This window comes from Helianthus annuus, chromosome 10 (genome assembly GCF_002127325.2).
Source record: "Helianthus annuus cultivar XRQ/B chromosome 10, HanXRQr2.0-SUNRISE, whole genome shotgun sequence".
Classification (NCBI taxonomy): domain Eukaryota; kingdom Viridiplantae; phylum Streptophyta; class Magnoliopsida; order Asterales; family Asteraceae; genus Helianthus; species Helianthus annuus.
In genome coordinates, this window is record NC_035442.2 from 26,161,302 (window position 1) to 26,168,073 (window position 6,772).

General features: G+C 34.6%; 1 long non-coding RNA gene across 1 annotated transcript; it reads right to left on the reverse strand.

Annotated features, from left to right (window-relative positions):
* Positions 1-372: 372 nt before the first annotated feature.
* On the reverse strand, positions 373-1,177 carry LOC110881003. The gene is made up of 3 exons (XR_002559556.2): positions 1,107-1,177; positions 972-1,036; positions 373-517 (listed from the first exon to the last, which is right to left on the reverse strand). It is a non-coding gene; the product is annotated as an uncharacterized LOC110881003 (long non-coding RNA).
* Positions 1,178-6,772: the final 5,595 nt, after the last annotated feature.

Genomic DNA, 6,772 nt, shown 5'->3' on the forward strand with positions numbered 1-6,772 from the left:
TTGAACATTTACTACCAATTAGCCAGCTCTTGCATTGAATATTTGCTACCATTTAGCAACCACATTGAATATATGCTACCGCATCTGTTTCCCTATTTCCCCATTTACCATTTTTTTCCTATTGTTTTCATAACAATTACATTTCAATAAAATTGCAAAATTATATAAATACTCCAATAAAATTATGAAACCACAAAATTATATAAAACATTTTTATTATAGTTTTTCATATTACAAAATCAGATAAAACAATTTAATAATAATTACCAACTAAAATGTTAAATAACTGGAATTATCGTAATATGATAAACATTGAAACACTCAAAACTAAGTGTCTATAACATATTTTAGAACAATAGGTGTTAACATAGCTTCAACTTGTGATATCCTATCGAGCATAGTATCTTTATCCACCTTATCTTTTTTCTTTTTCAGCCGACGGCCCCGCAATAATTCTATTCAACTTTTCTTCTTCTTCATCCTTTTCCTCAACGAGCTCCTTGATAACCAAGTTTACCTTTTCAATCTACGAAACAACCAATAAAGAAAATCCAAGAGTCAGAATTAAAGGAAACTGAAAACGGGTCAAGTTGGTTGAGGAAGAACAAAATCCAATCTTAGTTATACACTTCTAGTTTGTATAACGAGTTAAATAGCAAGTATCTATGTGTAGAGGCGGCTAAACAGGTGGGTCGGTTATCGGGTCAAGTAACATATCAAAACGGGTTTAGGTCGGTATGGGCCACTTCAAAATAGGGTCAAAATGGGTCGTGTCAACCCACTACTACATAGCTAACATTACTTGCTATTAAAAAAAATAATTTTGTTACTACTATAGTTAACGGTAAAACATGTTTTTCTATTACTTATTTTGCTTCCAAAATTATTTTTGCTAGTCGTTGGCAACAGGCGCGGAGTATTTTTATAATTTGTAAAAGCTTTGTACAGAAATACCTTAAATCGGAACATACCTGTCTTCAGTTTTCACAATGATCTTTTGTCATATCTCCTTGTTTCTCAAAAGACTTTCATTAAACTACGACCAAAAAAGAACAATATCAATAAGAAAACGTCCTTTCATCGGTTATACGGAGGTAAACACTTACATCATCCACCAACTCCTTTTCTTTGAGACTTTTATCCAGCTTGGCTTGCATCTTTTTCAATTTTTATTTTTCTTTGGAGATTTGTTCACAACATCTGAAATATCCATCTCATTTTGTTTTTCAAGTTTCTGGAGTAAATATTCATAATACTGCAAAAAACAAATCTCTATACGAGCTGCTAAACAATAAAAATGAAATAATGATAATACTAGAGATGCCAATCTTATCAGGTTGGCAGGTTGAATCATTGAACCCTAACACGACCCATATATTTATTCCAAACACAACAATCCTAACCTGGACACATTTATAAAACCGTGTAGCCCGGACACAACCCATTCATTTTAAATGAGTCAAACCAGTTGATGGGTTTTACACGAGTCATAAGCGGGTTGGCAGTTTGTAATAAATGGGTTTAAATGGATTAACAGGTCGATATGTTCATATAAAACATGTCGACCTGTCAACCTGCTTATATGACCTGATTGATGGGTCAAGTGGTCAACATGTTTAATTAAAAAGGTCATCCAGCCACAGCCTCCAACAAAATATCACAACAAGAGCACAAAAAAGATATAAAAAACAAAAATTAGAGCTTCATACAAAAATTACAGTAAATATGTTACCGAAAATAACAAACTATGAAACCAAACTTCATTGGAATATGCACACACCCAGTGTCATCTATATGAGAAATACCGAAACAAATCTCCCATTGTCCGATAAAAATGGTAGCAATTCCTTTTTCATGAACATCTTAATATTCCATCAATTCCATATTAACCTCGCACGTTTGATATGCTTTTAAAAGAATAAATCAATTAAAACCTACATATTAAACCAACCTACATCTTAATATTCCATCAATAAACCTGCACGTTGGATAGCTTTTCAATATTCCATTAATTCCATTAAATACATTAAATCAAGTTTGAAAGCATAAATCACATTTAAACCTATGCATTGAACCTGCAAGTTTGAAAGAGACTGTAATACTTACTGTTAGTGCATTAATGTCTATCGCCTTCGTCAATCCGAGCCGTAGCAAGAAACCGAAGATATCAAGCTTTTATTGTAATATTTAGATAGTTTTAGCAAGGTGGCATTTTGGTAATTAATGAGAAATCTCATTAATTCCAAGGCATATAAATAGGAGAGTTATGACATAAGTTGTAAGACTTTTGCTCATTTTGGTGATTTAGGAGATTCAAGTCTAGAGAGAGAAAGTCTAGAGAGAGAAAGTACTCTCTACGTGATTCTTGTATCGTACACGTCATATCTTTCAATAGATTCACGGTTCTAGTACGTTATTGTGTGTTCGGTCACGCACGTTCACGGATTCCGCATGTCGAACGTTCGTTACGCAATCGAACGGCATAAAAACCGGTCCTACCAGTGGTATCAGAGCTAGGAGCTCGATTGCACTGATCAAACACATTGATTCGTACCAGATTTCAGCGTTTTCAGATCTGAATTTCATCTAATTCTTCATCTTTTTCACTTTTATCATGTTTTTACTGTTTTTCGTCAAATTGAACGGGATTTTACGATCCGAATCGGCTGATTTTTTGATATGTTGTGCAAAAACACCTGATCTATAACACTACCAAGTTTCAGATCCAAACTCCTTGCCGTTTAGGAGAAATCGAAGGTTTTAGGTCCGATTTCGCGTCGAAATCAGAGGTTTCGCTCTTGTGGTTGAGGTTTCGCTCATAGTGTACTCACTGATTTCGCTTTTGTGTTTCAAGTTTTGATTTCGCTCATTACAACCTTCTGATTTCGCTCAAATGGTCATGTTCTGATTTCGCTCTTGTAAGCAAAAGTTGATTCCGCTCATGTGATCCATCTGCTGATTTCGCTCGAAGTTTAAAATCTTGATTTCGCTTTTGTGAGCCATTTAGTTTCGACTGAATACAGACGTTGCGGCCCAATAACATCATCTTGATACTAGTATTTGTCGGCCATTGTTTGAAATCCATGTGAAGTATTAATTCATTGTCGGATTTGTGGATGTGAAGGCCCAATAGGATTGATTCGAGATTGTTGATTGTCGGCCATCTTAATCTTGCAAGTAAATCAATCGGTCAAATAGAATTGTAGTGTCAGTCAACAAATTCACAGATTCATTAATTACACTTAATAGTTGTCACGTGATGCCTTAGAAAAGTTAGATTCTGTTATCGATTCAATTAAAGTTTGTTTCAATAAGGGGTTTTCGAGGAGTTTTTGTTGGTCCAATTAAACATGAGTTTGCATGTGTTTATCGGTTTAGTGGATCTAGCGGTCCAATCAAACTTGTTGGATATAATGGCCCAATCAGTTGGTTATTGCATGTGGATTATTAGTGTGATTCATTTGTCTTTAATAAAAAGCAGTAAAACCTAAAAGTTTGTCGGCTAAGTGAACACCGTGGTCTAATAAAATCATTCTCATATAAATCAAGAGTCGCTTGTTTAAATTGTTTGTGAAAACTATTAAAGGATATCGGTCATTTAGGGTTCAAATATTTTGAAAGGTACATCAGTTCATATGTAGTGAACCAGTCCGATTGGAAGAAGGACAAGTTGTTTGGAAGTCCAGCTTGTGTTTTTGTGAACCAGGTCGTTTGAAAAGGTCACTTGAATTCAGTTCAGATTGCTTGAAACTGAACCAGTTCGTATGAATTGAACGTCTTTAGGTCGTTTGATTTTGATCCGGGTCATAGCAATCCGCACAGTTTGTCAATCTTCAGTTCGCACAAAATATTCACCAGTCCGAGTATCAGTTTGATTCATTTGTTTGATAGTGTTTAAACTGATAACTGATTGTTTAATTGTTTGTTTGCAGGTGATCCAAGGTGAATTGTCAAGCATCGGATACTCGCCCGAGCGAATCCCCATCCGATCCGTTGTCATCTGATTTTTGCTATTCAATCGGATAGTCAATTGATTGTGTGAATTTTTGTAGTGTTTGAAAATCTGTTGTTGTGTATTTTTCATTACCGAAGCATGGGTTCTGAGATTTATATTGCACAGAATAAGTTTGATTGTTTTACAGGTATCAAGGGAGATTCTACAAAAGAATTGATTGACATGTATTGCCTTCTAGTTGTGGAGATGGGGAGATTGAAGATAACCAAGACCAATGAGGAATTGAAAGACAAATTAGCAAACGCATTGCCATATGATGAGTGGAGTACTTACTTGATGATGTTGAAGAACAATTCAAACTATGAATTTCTCAACCTTAGTGGATTCATCGAAAAGATTGAAGCTCAAGAACTTGAGTTCGAAAAGATTAGAAAATTGAAGACTAATTCAAGAGAGAAGAGTAAAGCAGCAACTGATGAAGCAAAATTCAAATCTAAGGAAATTGTTCAAGAGGTAGAGGAGCAGGTTAAAAAAATTTCAGCTATCAAGGTTGAGAAGAAAGCTGAAGCAGTAAAGATGACTGAGAAGTGCTCAAAATGCGAAAAATTCGAAGCAAACAGTGTCAAACTCTTGAAGGATGTGGAGAGTTTAACATTGAAAATCAGTCATTTGAAGGATGAGAAAAGATCTGATGATAAACAGATTCTTGAAATGAGAGAAAATTATGAGAAATTGAAATCTGAAAATGTCAAACTGTTGAGTAGTTTGGAGAGTTTGACATTGGAAAACAAAACTTTGAAGATTGAGAAGAAAGATGATGATGAACAGATTCTGGAGTTGCGCTTGAACTGTGAAAAACTGAAATCTGAAAATAACAAACTTTTGAAGAATATTGAGAGATTGTCATTAGAAAACAAAGATTTTGAAAAAAATTAAAAGTGAAAATAAAGATGTTTCTTGGATAAAGCTGGAAAACACAGTTTTGAAAGAAAAAGAAACAGAATTTCAAAATCAAATAAAAATTTTAGAAAATGAAACATCAATTTTTGAGAAAAACAGAATTGCGAATGAAAAGGCAATCAATTCTTATCTTGAGAAAATCTCTCAGCTTGAAAAAGAAGCTGAGAATTCAAGGAACAAAATTGAAGAACTTGAAAAGAAATTGAAAGGTTTTGTTACTTCATCATCATTACCAAATCTTGTATGTCCAAAACCAATCAATTCTGTTCCAATAAGTGACAATGTCACAAACTTTGACAATGTCAAAGTTGAGGATTGTGATGAAGGAGCTGATGATGAAAATGAAAAACAAGCTAAACAAAAATTATTTTTAGAATTAAAAGAAAAATTCAAAAATACTGTTTTGCAATCAACTGAAATAGGTGAATGCTCAAAGCAAAAACCTGTTAAGAAGATTGTAGAACAAAAACAAAAAATTAAAAACTCGAAATTTTTTCAAAATGAAAATAAAAGCTCATCAGTTCAGTCATCCAATCATTATGCAAAATCACAATAATCTAAAAACAAAAACTCAAAAATAGTTGGTGATGTGTGGTGCAGGTTTGACCACAGTACTCAAAAGTCAAATCCAGCTTACAAGAAGAATGATGACTACCACAAAGCCAGACAATGCTATGATCTGAACGTTTGGTGTGAAGGTGGTACATGGTATGATAACAGGGTGTGTTACAACTGTGGTTTTCAAGGACACATTGCTGTTAACTGCCAGAGACAGAGTTTTGAGACAAGAAGATGTTATGAATGCCAAATCAAAGGTCACATTGCCAGAGATTGCCCAATGAGATCAAATGAAAGATCGAGAGAAAAGGGTGATGAAGTCAGTCAAAGTCAAAGAAAAGCCCAAAGAACAGAAAGTTCAAAAACAGAAAGTGAATCTTTCACAAGGGCAAAAAGACAGACTGAGGAAGAAGAGGAAGAAAGCACGAGAGTATCTCGAAAGGATTTTGTCCTCGGATACAACAAGTAAAACAGAGAAGAGTTCTGATAAATCGTCTTGCTCTTCAAAGAATGACAAATCAAGCGAAATGAATTCATCAGATACAAATCTGAGGACAGAATGGAGTGTTAAGAAAGAAAAAGTTCCTGGCGATGAATTTGTTTCTTCGGAAGCAAAGGAGCCACGTGTTGGCGATGAATCTGACTTGTCAATGTCAGATGAGCCATGTTCTGGCGATGATTCTGATTCGTCAAAATCAGAGGAGCCACAAGTTGAGCTCAAAAGTAAAAATTCAGTTCCGCCAATGGATGATACAAACTTTCCACCATTGCGAACTGAAAATTTTAAACAAAAAGTTGGTAAAGTGAAAATTCCGAATCAATTCTATTCTGAAAAGAAAGAACTCGATGTCGAAAAGGCTTTTAATAACAAAGTGAAAGATATTTTTGGAAAAATGGTTGACGGAACAGTCAAAGGGGTAAAGGAATTTTATGAATCAAAAAGGTATGTCCAAAACACCCAAGGACCGTCAGGCTTGGGTGAATCTCTTTAACTGAAAAACCTGACTTGCCGGAGTTCCCAGGTTGGTAAGTGTGGAACAGGTATCGGCATCTTTCTTGAGAAATTCATAGGAAGATAACTGTGATATTTCGGAATTACAAAAGACTAATCAAGGACATTAAGTTGTACTTGATTTCTCTTTCCGATAAGTGATTAAAGAAGAACAAAGTGATGAAGTGACCCCGAACCTACAAATGTTTGGTAAACAAACTAATTTTCCGGAAAAACCATTTTGATTAAAACAAACTTAAGTGTTTTGAAATCATAATGGGAAAATAGTTTGTTGTCAGGGGGAGTTA